The sequence below is a fragment of the Pan troglodytes genome, chromosome 9, assembly GCF_028858775.2.
Source record: "Pan troglodytes isolate AG18354 chromosome 9, NHGRI_mPanTro3-v2.0_pri, whole genome shotgun sequence".
Classification (NCBI taxonomy): domain Eukaryota; kingdom Metazoa; phylum Chordata; class Mammalia; order Primates; family Hominidae; genus Pan; species Pan troglodytes.
The window spans coordinates 45,593,480-45,606,469 of NC_072407.2; the positions used below are offsets into that span (position 1 = coordinate 45,593,480).

At 35.6% G+C, this 12,990-nt stretch overlaps 2 long non-coding RNA genes across 3 annotated transcripts in view; one reads left to right on the forward strand and one right to left on the reverse strand.

The window, feature by feature from the left end:
* LOC104008470 (uncharacterized) overlaps window positions 1-12,990 on the forward strand; it is a 126,550-nt gene that overhangs the window by 112,444 nt on the left and 1,116 nt on the right. The window lies entirely within an intron of this gene.
* LOC107967069 (uncharacterized) overlaps window positions 1-12,990 on the reverse strand; it is a 201,707-nt gene that overhangs the window by 44,683 nt on the left and 144,034 nt on the right. The window lies entirely within an intron of this gene.

Consider the following 12,990-nt stretch of genomic DNA (forward strand, 5'->3'; position numbering starts at 1 on the left):
TTACATTTCTATTTGTGTCATAAGAACATGACTCAGCTGTCCCACTGGTACAGAAAACTTACAGACACGTACAGTGCACCTGATGCCAATGTGCATCTTGGGAGCAAGCCCAGTAAAACACTGCTTAGACTCTTGAACTTCCAGTTGACTCACAGACATATAAGTAAGAATAAGTCATTATTGTTATAAGCGACTGATATTTGAGGTGGTTCATTATGCAATATAGTTACATCAATATTTAGCTGATACAGAATGATGTACCTAGAAGTATAATATAGCTGTAAAAAAATGACAGTTAACTTTGGGTTCAGGAGAAAGGTTTTAAGGAAACTATTGCATGAGTCTGGGAAAATGGTAAGGAAACTGACAGAAAGTAAGACAAAATGGAAATCCATGTTATATAAAGGAAAAATCATTTGTAGCTCTTGTCTGTGATAACTTAGAACTTACTTCACCTAAAGGAGGTTTGGCCTTGTGTAAAGAGGATTCTCCACAGAAAGTAAAAAAAAAAGAAAGAAAAAAAATGAGCTAAATTTTGCCAGCTATGACAAAGTGCTCCGAGAAAGAGATGAGCTCAGAGAACAATTGGTTGCTTATAAATAGAATTGAGAGGATCCATAGAGAGTCAAAACTTTCTGGAAGTTGCTCAGGTGAAAAATAACTCTTTTTGTTTGGTCGTCTTCTGCCTCCACAGACAACAAAACTCCGTGAAATTAACATTTATCCTAGATGGAAAATATAAGGCATGCTTCTTAGGATACAGCATGGAAACATAAACCAGGACAAGGCCATAGCCCTCACATTCTTTATTAAGACCTCTCAGAGAATCAAGGGAGCCACCAGTAGATCGTTTTTGCTAAAAAGATAAAGAGAAGCCTGAAATGCCTAACATACCCATAAACAAGTCTCAATTGAAGACTTTTTTCTCAATTGTGAATGTGTTTTTGTTGTGTAAAGTTGCAAACAAAACCCCCCAAAATTGAAAAGAATTATATCAGCAAAAGCATCCCTAGTTTGGACTGTGAAGACTAAAACTATTCAGGTTTAACATATTTTGACTCCTACATTTCTGTAGCCATGAAACAGCCTGAGAAACCATATCAATCTCCAACAATAAAATATTTTATAATGCTTCTTTGCAAATGAACAACAAAAATAGTGGGGGTGGGTAAAGTATCTCCCAGAGGTTGATCCAAGAGTTATAGAGACAAATGGACTTGGGAGCCACCTCAGTGAGCAGATTCAGAGTCAAGGAACGTTTCATAGCCAAAGAACAGCCAGACTCAATATTTGTTCACTGAGATTCCAGAATTTATAAAAAACAGTGATTGTTATAAAACTCCTATTTATCTATCTTTTTTTTTTTTTTTTTTTTTTGAGATGAAGTGTCACTCTGTTGCCCAAGTGGGAGTGTAGCAGTGTGATCTCGGCTCATTGCAACCTCCACCTCTTGGGTTCAAGTGATTCTCCTGCCTCAGCCTCCCGAGTAGCTGGGACTACAGGCACGCACCACCATGCCTGGCTAATTTTTGTGTTTTTTGTAGAGACGGGGTTTCACTATGTTGGCCAGGCTCGTCTTGAACTCCTGACTTCATGATCCACCCACCTCGGCCTCCCAAAGGATAGGGATTATAGGCGTGAGCCACCTTGCCCAGCCTCATCTCTCTTTTAAATGTAATTGTTTATTGTGATCATTTTGTCCCTGTGTTAGGTATATAAGAGTAGACTTTTTTCCCCCAAAGACTCAGGGGGAGAAAAATACTGACCTGTTATAAGGCATAGAATTCTAGCCTTTGCGCTTAATAAAAGGATTAGACAGGAATTTAGAATGTCTTGGGGTGTAAAGGCATTCTGTGTATGGAAGGAATATAAATAAGTGTTATCAAGAGAGCAAACTATGCTATAGTGCATTGTTATTCCCAATGTTTCTCTGTATTCACATTTGTTACATGATTTTGCAGCTCTTTCCACTAAAGATGTGGCACTTACTGATGTTGGGGCTTGACTATGTGATTTGATTTGGACAATGAAATATGAACAAAAGTGATAGTATGACCACTCTCAACCACAGCCTGAAGAGACAATGTATGGTTCCACTCATCCCTTTTGCATTTCTTCCAATGCCATAAGAAGTAAAGGCCCTAGATAGCCCACTGATCCCATAAGGATGAGAAATATGTACAACAGACCTGTATTCAACCAACCTTCAGCACAGGAAACTAAAAACAGCTATTGTGAATGTAAATTGATTGAATCACTTTTAAGTGGCAATATCCACTAAAACTCACCTTATGTATACCTAGCATTTCTATTTCCTGGTCTAGACTCCAAAGAAATATGTATGTGTGTATGTATTTATATATGTATTTATATATACACAAATGCATGCAGGGTCATTGATGAATTTCATAATAATAATGCTGAGCAAAAGAAGGCAGACAAGGCCAGGTGCGGTGGCTCACGCCTGTAATCCCAGCACTTTGGGAGGCCGAGGAGGGTGGATCACGAGGTCAGGAGATCGAGACCATCCTGGCTAACACGGTGAAACCCCATCTCTACTAAATATACAAAAAATTAGCCAGGCATAGTGGGGGGCGCCTATATTCCCAAGCTACTTGGGAGGCTGAGGCAAGAGAATGGCATGAACCCAGGGGGTGGAGCTCACAGTGAGCCGAGATCACGCTACTGCACTCCAGCCTGGGCAACAGAGCAAGACTCCGCCTAAAAAAAAAAAGAAGGCAGACACAAGGCAATTAGCAATATTTTATTCCAAAAAACTCAAAAGAGGCAAAATTAAGCCAAGCTAATAAGAATCATTGTAGTGGTTACTCTTGAGGAGGAGTAACAATCAGAAGAAATAAGGAACTGTTGGTTTGGTGCTACTGGACTCTTCCTTGATATGATTCCTGATTTCTGTGTGTGCTGAATTTGTGAAAGTTTACAAAGCTGTAGGTTCATGATTTATATATTTTATGTATGTATACTATTAATAGGCAAAATGCACATTAAAAGTATTGTGGGAAAATTAGTAGTGGAGGGCATTTTATTACTCTTTTATATGCTACCTCCCCCTTTTTTGCAACAAAATATATTACCTTATAATTAAAAAAATTAGTAAGACTAATACATTTTTAGTCTTTTAGGTAAAGCAAAGAAACTGATTCAAACACACATAGATTACATTATTTTGAGCTTTGCAAATAATAAGATATATGTCTAATGTGGAAGTGATGAACAATGAAAGTAAAAGATAACTTTTCAGAAAGAGGGGCTATGTCAGGAAAGACAGAAGGATTGCAAAATATGCATTGCATTAAATTTGAAGTGGTTTGTTATGGCTAGTAGCTCCGGTGATGCACAGGCTAGGACATATCAGGCACTTAGAAAAATTTATGAATAAGTTAATTAATAATAGGCAGGAGATACACATTAAAAAATCCCCTAACTCAATTTAGACATTTTATTTTCTCAATCAGACGATGGGGTTTCCCTGCAGCTTTTAAACCTGATTACAACTTTGCTTCAGAAATCTACCTATTCCTGCCTGTGGGAAGAACTGTAGAATAGAGAGATCAGAGTCACACAAACCAGTTAGAAATCTTGTTGTAAATTTCCCAGGCAAGAAATGACCAAAGGCTAAATTTGGATTACAGGAGGTAACATTTTATAATAATTCTTTTAGTAATACTCCTAAAACTATGGTATGTAATCATCTGGCTATCTCCACCTCTTTTTCACAGGAGTAAACTTTGCTAATAATTCATTAAAAAATAAAAACAAAAAGTAAAGTTCCTCATTACTTATACAAAGTCAATATGGTGTTTTGCAGTGACCAGGTAGACTCAAAGCATGCCTATGGAGATATAAACAATCCTCTTCAATTTCTGCCATTCCGTGTCAGTAGAATTCACTCTATCATGGAATGCATGTCCTACCACTGTGAATGCAGGCCAGAAGAGCCTGTGGATATGATCCACACCAACAAATCCTAGTCCTATTCTGCTTATAGAGTATCCCTTTGAAACGCTTCATTCTTATATACTTTCTTTAATACTTTTTGTTTTGTTTTGCTTTTGGAGACAGGGTCTCACTCCGTTGCCCAGACGAGTGCAGTGGTGCAATCATGGTTCACTGCAGCCTGGGCTCAAGCGATCCACCTGCCTCAGCCCCCTAAGTAGCCGAGACTACAGGTGCACGCCACCATGCCTGGCTAATTTTTTTTATTTCTTGTAGAGATGGGGTTTCAGCATTTTGCCCAGGCTGGTCTCCAACTCCTGAGCTCAGGCAATTTGCCCACCTCAGCCTTCCAAGAGTGCCTGGCGGAAACACTTGATTATTTTAAAAGGAAAGAAGACTATAACGTATTCCCTCAGAGAATAAAGCTTAAAGTCTTTCCTGTATTTCATTTATATCCTTTCTATAGTACATGAACATTTATGAAAAAATTAATATCACCTCTTTACCTCTCTTATGGTGTAAGGCAGGTTGATAAATTCATTTGAGTGTATAGAAGTGTTAGCTTTTTCTTTTTGTCTACCAGCATAAACATTGTTTTTTTAACCTCTCCTTTCTTGGAATTTGACATGACAATGTTCATAGAAAATAAAAATAAAAGACTTGTGTTTAAAAATACTTATAAATACATGTAAACAAATATCACTCAGTTATATGGGGCAGGTGAGCTATATATTTAGTTAATTTAATATTTAGCTAATTAGAAATTCTGTTATTAAAACCTACAGCTGGTGGAATAGACATAATTGCTGGGGATCTGCCAAGGGGTTTTCAGGCCACTGATGAGCTGCATAAGCATTAGAGTTCAAACATGCTTTCTGAAATTTGAAGTACTTTTCCATTGTCCAAAAACAGATCAAAGTAATTGTTAGGATGGTGACATATGTCAGAAATTTTCAAGATATTCAATGCATAATGAATACGTATTGAATGCCCAAAAGCATAGTGAGACCAGGAAAGAGTGTTTTATAGGAAAATACTGAGGGCCGAAATGGAATATGACATGCTTACTTTCTGACTTTGTAGTTGATACTGTGGTTGCAAGGGTATTTCATGGTAATGCATCCTAGAAAAGATGAAAGGCATATACAAGGACTTATCAACCACCAGTTTATTCAAGTAGATACATGAGCTTTTAAAGACTGTGAAAGAAAGAAAGAAATCCAGAAACAAGACACATAACACGAATATTCCAAAGGGTCAGATGAGATAAAACAAATTTTTGTCAGCTATTTGAGTAGTGAAGAGTGTGACAAGTGAATATGAAGATTGTGAAAGACGAAAGGGATATCTACCTCATTAGATTTGTATGTTAGGTCTACAGCATTTTCCCTCTAGAAGTAAACCACAAAGTTAGGTATAGGAGCCACCGGCAATCATTACTCAGTTGCTTAAAATGCATGTTTCCAGAGTTTGCTCAAAAGTAGATACTCTGGAGTTCCACTGAGAGCCGATGTTATTAACAACGTTCTATATGATTTATTTTACATATTTTATGTTAGCTTGGTAAGAACTACCAATCTCATGTTAAGACATGAGACCTACTCCCTTATATTTTTAATTGTATGATACATTATTATTAACTATAGATGCAATGTTGTACAGCAGATCTCTGGAGCTTATTCATCTTGTTTTACTGAAACTTCATTCCTGCTGATGAGCAACTCCTCCTTTCCTGCTCCTCCCAGCCCATGGTAACCACCATTTCACTCTTCGATTCTATGAATTTGACTATTTAGAGATTTCATATAAGTGGAATAATGTAGTATTTCTCTTTCTGTGACTGGTTTGCTTCATTGAGCATAATGTCCTCAAGGTTCATCTATGGTGTAATGCCTTGTAGAATTTCCTTCTTTTTTAAGGCTAAATACTATTTTATTGGATGTATATACTATATTCATCTTTGAAAGGCCATTTAGAGTATTTCCACATCTTGGCTATTGTAAATAGTGCTACAATTAACATACAAGTGCTAAAATCTGTTTGAGATCTTGATATTATTTTGGATAAAATACCTAGCAGTTGTATTGCTAGATCATATGATAGCTGTATTTTTTACTTTTTGAGAAACCTCTATACCCTCACTATCTACCTAAGTAATTTCTTCTTAACTCCTATATCAGTACTTCTTATAGGTCTGTTCACATTATATTTCTGCATTATTTAGGCTTAGAAGTTTCTAGAAATGTATACATTTATTCCAGGTTATTCAGTTTTTTGACATATAATTGTTCATGGTACTGTCTTGTAGTCCTTTTTATTTATGTGACATCAGTCATAATGTCTCTTCTTTCATTTTAGATGTTATTTATTTGTGTCTTCTACCGTCTTTTCTTAGTCTAGCTAAGGCTTTGTACGTTTTGTTTATCTTTTCAAAACTCAACTTTTGGTTTCATTGATCTTTTTCTATTATTTTTATATTCTCTATTTTATTTATTTCTGGTCAATTTTTGTTATTTACTTCTTTCTGTTAACTATGGGCTACTTTGTTCTTCTTTTTCTATTTCCATGAGATGGAAATTTAGGTTGCCTATTTGAGATATTTTTAACATGAGTATTTTTACAATCTCCCCATTTATTACTCCTTTAAATGCAGCCCATAATTTTTTATGCATGTTTTTTATTTTCATTTGTTTCAAAATAATATTTATTTTTTTAAAAAATTGGGTTTTTTGATGCTTGAATGGTTGTTCAAGATTGTTGTTTAATTTCCATTTATGTTTGAATTTTCCAGTTTTTCTTATGGTATTTATTCCTTCTAATTTTATTCCATTGTGGTAAGAAAATATATTTGGTATGATTTCAGTCTTCTTAAAGTTTTAAACCCTTGTTTTGTGGCTTAACATGTGATCTATCCTTGAGAAAGGTGCACGTGCACTTGAGAAGAATGTGTCTTTTGCTGCTGTTGGTTAGAATGTTTTGTGTGTGTCTGTTAGATCAATTTGATCTATAGTATTATTCAAGTCCTCTGTTTCCTTATTTGTCTTCTGTCTGAATGTTCTGTCCATCATTGAAAGTGGGGGATTGAGTCTTTTACTATTACTGTATTGCTGTCCATTTCTCCATTCAGATCAGTAAATGTTTGCTTTATGTATCTAGGAGATCTGTAAGGGAGTGCACATATACTTATTATATCTTCCTGATAGATTAACCCATTTATCAATGTTTAATGTTCTTCTTTGTCATCCGTGACAAGTCTTGACTTAAAATCTATTTTGTTGGATATAGGTATAACCACTCATGGTCCCTTTTGGTTACCAAAAGGTAAACAAAATGTTACCCATAGGTAACAATATGTTACCAAAAGGTAACATATTGAAGACATTCAGTATGTCTTTTCCCATCCCTTCACATTCAGTCTATGTGTGTCCTTAAATCTAAAGTGAATTTCTTGTAGACAGCATATTGTTAGGTCATAGTTTTTTAATCCATTCACCCCCCTATGTAATTGCATTGGGAAATTCAATTGGTTTATGTTTACAATAATTATTGACAGGGAAGGATTTATTATTTACATATTGTTACTTGTTTTCTATTAGTGTTATTTTTTTCTTTGAAATTTCTTTCACCTTACTTTTCTCTAACTTCTTTAGCTTTTCTTCTTTCTTACCTTTAGGGCTTACATAAAAATATTTTATAACAGTATGCTCTAAGCATATAACAAGTTACATCACATGCAAAAACTTTTTACACTTTAACTTTCCCTCTCACATACATTTTATGTTAGTCACAACTTACATATATTAATATTGCATATCTTTTAATATTTCTTTAGTTATAATTACTTTTAATGCTGGAATGGAAAGTTATTTACCCACTATTATGGTAATACAGTATTCTGTATTTGTTTATATATTTTCCTTTACCAATGAGTTTCATACTTTCTTAAGCTGTGAGATTGCTGGTCAGCATTCTTTCATTTCAACCTAATCCCTTCAGCACTTCTTGTAAAGCAGGTTCCTTGGTAATGAACTCCCTTAGCATTTGTTTGTCTGAGAAAAAGCTTCTCTCTCCTTTGTTAAATATATATATATATAATCCAGGTATAGTATTTTTAGTTAATAGTTTTTTTTTTTCTTTCAGCACTTTAAATATATCACCTCATACCTTTCTTGCCTGAAATAAAAATTTCTGGTGAAAAATCTGCTGATAGTTTTATGGCAGGAAGAAGGGAGCATGGAAGTGTCCCTTATATCTGAACAGTCACTTTTTTCTTGCTGCTTTAAAAATTTTCTGTTTGTCACTGACTTTTGACATTTTGATTATAATGTGTCTCAGTGTAGATTTATTTTATTTGATGTCCTTTGGGTTTTTGGATCTGAACATCTATTTTCTTCCTCAAATTTGGGAAGTCTTCAGCCATTATTTATTTATTTATTTGTTCATTTATTTATTTATTTTTCTTGAGACAGAGTCTTGCTCTGTCACCCAAGCTTCAGTGCAGTGGTGAGATCTCGGCTCACTGCAAACTCTGCCTCCTAGGCTCAGATGATTCTCCTGCTTCAACCTCCCAAGTAGCTGGGATTACAGGCAACTGCCGCCACACCCAGCTAGTTTTCATATTTTTAGTAGAGACAGGGTTTTACCATGTTGGCCAGGCTGGTCTTGAACTTGTGCCCTCAGGTGATCCGCTCACCTCAGTCTCCCAAAGTGCTGGGATTACAGGCGTGAGCCACCACTCCCAGCCTCAACCACTATTTCTCTGAATATGCTTTTGAGTTTTTTCTCTCTTATCCTTCTGGGCCTTTCATAATACATATAATGGTCTGCTTGATGATGTCTCATAATTTTATTGAGATTTCTTTACTCTTATTCATTCTTTTTTCCTTATTCTCCTCTGGCTAAATTATTTCCAGTGATCTGTTTTTGAGTTCATTAATTCTTTCTTATGTATGATGTAGTCTGCTGAACTCCTCTACTAATTTTTCTTAGTTGAACTATTTTGTTCTTCATCTTCATAGTTTCGTTTTGGTACTTCTTAATATTTTCTGTGTATTTCTTGAAACTGTCACTTTGTCCATGCATTGTTCTCTTGACATCCTTATGACAATTATTTCTGTGAACATTATTATGATAATTATTTCTGATTTTCCATTAGGTAAACTATACAATTCCATTTTAATAGAGTAAATTTCTGAAAATTTTTTGATTTCTTTATTTGGAAAATATTTGGCTCATTATTCTTCTTTCTTTTTTCTTTCTCTTTTTTGAGTCCCTGTGTTGGTGTCTGTACATTAGACAAAGCAAAACCTCCCCTAATCATGACAGACTGGACTTATACAGCAGAAGATCACCACCCTCAGCCTGAACAGATGTTCTGACATTCTTTACTATCTCTTTTCCTCCTCAGGGAGCTGAAGGCAGCTGTGGTTTTTGTTAATTCGCTCTGTGCTGAGCCAGGGTGGGAGTCATATAGCATCTACGTTCAAGTCATTGTCTTCATTCTCTCCTGGGCAGATGGTGCTAGATCTATGTGACTTTTAAGACTGGTGAGACACATGTTAATTTTGGGAGAAGCCCTAGGGAAAGTGGTGTGCTAGACTCATAGATCAACTTTTTCCATCCCCAGGAGGAAGTTCAGATCTGGGATTTTTTATCCTTTTGCTCTGTGCTGAGCAAGGTAGAGAAAGCAATGACATTTGCCAGTCCAAACTGCTGCCTCCATTCTACCCTGAATAGCTAGACTGTGCTAGATCATCAGAATTTCAAGGCTGAAAGGACAAAAGCCAGTCCTCTAAGGAACCTCTTCAGAGAGATGGACTTGCAAATCAACCCATTCCCTTTTCTGGGTAAAGGTAGGAGCTAGGGAGTCTCTTTCTGATCATATGGCATTGCACCAGTGTCAAGGTCTCTGGTGAAAAGTTGTCCTCAATCTTCCTATTGGCTTCAGTGAGTCTGCTTTTGCACCCTCCAGGAAGCAGAGACTTTCAATTAGTTGCTGATTACTCCAAAGCTAATCTGTCCATGAATTGTTGTAAAATCATTGTGTTTGTGGAGGAAATGAAGGTCCAGTACTTCCCATTCCACTATGCTGTTGACGTGTCTCTGCTATCTCATGTTTTTGAACAAAAAACTTTAATAACCTCTATCGTAGATAGTCATCAAAGTCAATCAAAGAAAGGTCTTGGCAGGGTGTTCTGGATCACATCTGCAATCCTAGCACTTTGGGAGGCCAAGGAAAGAGTATGCTTGAGGCCAGGAGTCCAATACCAGCCTGGGCAACATAGTGAGACCTCATCTGTACAAAAATAAAAAATAATAAAAAATGAGAAAGGTCCTATGGGACTTTCGTCCTTGACACATTCTGTTTAAAATATTCTGTAATAAATTAAAAACTACATAAACAATATTTCAAATGATACTACCCTTTGATGAAGAAGACCAAATCAAGACTTCAAATTTTTGAACAACCTATCCAAGATAGCAAATGCAGTATAAATGCTTATAAACATCATGCATTTTCACTTTATAACTATTTGAAAACTTCAAAATAAGGAAGAGACTATTGGCTGAGGTAATAGTTATCTATATTAAGACTTCCTTTTTGTAGTGATGGTTCTGCATTCAACATATCTTGTGATGAGGATTATGAAAATCAATAGGTAGAACTTGGGTGAACTTATTGGCCTCATGAAATTAATATGCCTCTTGATAGCACAGCAATGTGATATCCCCAGCTTGTCACAAAGCAGAAAAGTTTTATCCAGGACTTATAAGAGCCATAGAAATCTCTTTTACGTGCAACATTTAAAAATCACCTCCAAATTTCAGCCCCAATTAAGTCACCGACAGATTGTGTGTGTGTGTGTGTGTGTGTGTGTGTGCGTGTGCTGGTGGAGTGGAGGGGTAAGGAAGGGGAACCTGTAAATTATGAGTACAAAACTAGAATTTGCTTGTAATTCTAAGATGTTTGTTCTCAGATTTTTTTTTCTATTCTCCTTCAAGCTGCATTATTTTTTAATTTCAACATCTGCCTATATGTCTTGTGGGATTTGGTACAGCTGTTAAGGTTTGGATCCTTGCTCATATCCTACATCGATAGACTAGATGAACAGCAAAATTATGTAGACAGCGACTCTGGGAAAGTCAAAGTCTTTGTAAGGCAAAACTGGAGTTGGAGTCACAGATCTGCTCCTTAGATGAGGAATGACAACGGGGTGGAACACTACTTTGACTGCGCATTTCTGCTTCTGAGGAAAATCCAAAAGTAAACCATCCAATTTGAGTAGATTAGTCTCCTTTTAAAACTTCTTTAAAACTTAAGTTTATCCTGTGAAATGGTTGCAAAATCAAGAAGCCTGATAGTTTTCTCTTTGGAGAAATTGAATCGCAGGAACTCTAGTGATTAGGACACAGGTATGGGGGTGCAGTAGGAAGAATCTATATTGAAAGCAGATATTAAAATTCTATTTATGTAATTGGAAGATCACCAAGCTCCTTCTTCTATTCAACTCGTATTTCAGAAGAATGGCACCTAAAGTGATCATTTCTGAGGTCTGAGTGTCAGGATTTTATTTAGAAAAAGTAATCATCCCACAAAAAGAGGCTCAAAATTAGAATGCAACAAGTAATCATACCCTGAAGCCAAACCCCTCAACTTCTATTTATTTATATTATTTGCATAAATGTAAAGTGTATAAGTGCAGTTTTGTTACTTAGCTATATCGCATAGTGAAGTTTGGGCTTTTAGGGTAACTTTTACTAGAATAAGGTACATGTACCTATGAAGTAATTTATCATCCCTCTCTCCTTTCCCACCCTCCTACTTTTCTGAGTCTCCAGTGTTCATTATTACACACTCTATGTCCATGTGTAAACATTATTTAGCATCCACTTATAAGTTATAACATGTGGTATTTGACTTTGTGTTTTTGAGTTGTTTCACTTAAAATAATGGCCTTCAGCTCACTTCATGTTGCTACAAAAGACATAATTTTATTTTTTATGGCCAAATCATATACTACTGTGTGTGTGTACACACACACACACACATTATGCCATATGTTTTTCATAGAGGTTATACTAATTTACATGCCAACCAATAGGGTATTCGTATTCCCTTTCCTCTGCATCCTGGCCACCATCTTTTGATTTTTTTTTTTACTTTTTAATAATAGCCATTCTTACTTGTGTAAGATGGTATCCCATTGTGGTTTTAATTTACATTTATCTGAATGATTAGTGATGATGAGTATTTTTTCATATGTTTGTTCACTATTTATATGTCTTCTTTTAAAACATGTCTATTCATGTCCTTTGCCCACTTTTTAAAGGGGTTATTTGTTTTTTTGTTGCTGTTGTTTGAGTTTCTTGTAAATTCTGGATATCAGTTCCCTGTCAGATGCATAGTTTGCAAATATTTTTCCCATTCTGTCAGTTGTCTGTTCATTCTGATTATTTATTTTGCTGTGCAGAAATTTTTAGTTTAATTAAGTCCCACTTGTCTATTTTTGTTTTTCTTGCTTGTGGTTTTGAGGCCTTAGTCATGAATTATTTGCCTAAACCAATGTCCTGAAAAGTTTTCCCTAGGTTTTCTTCTAGTACTTTTATAGTTTCAGGTCTTATATTTAAGTCTTTGATCCATCTTGAGTTGATTTTTGTATATGGTGAGAGATAGGGGTCCAGTTCCATTCTTTTGTATATGGCAATCCAATTTTCCCAGCACCATCTATTGAAAAAAGTGTCCTTTCCCTTGCGTATGTTTTGTCAGCTTTGTCATAGATCAGTTGGTTGTAAATATGTGGCTTTATTTCTCGGCCTTCTATACTGTTCTGTTGATCTATGTGTCTATATTTATACCAATACCATGCTCTTTGGGTTAGTATAGCATTGTAGTATAATCTGGGGTTAGGTAATGTGATGTCACCCACTTTGTTCTTTTTGCTTAGGATTTTGTTGGCTATTTGGGCTCTTTTTTTTGTTCCATTTGAAATTTAGAATTGTTTATTATAATTGTATAAAAATAATTTTAATATT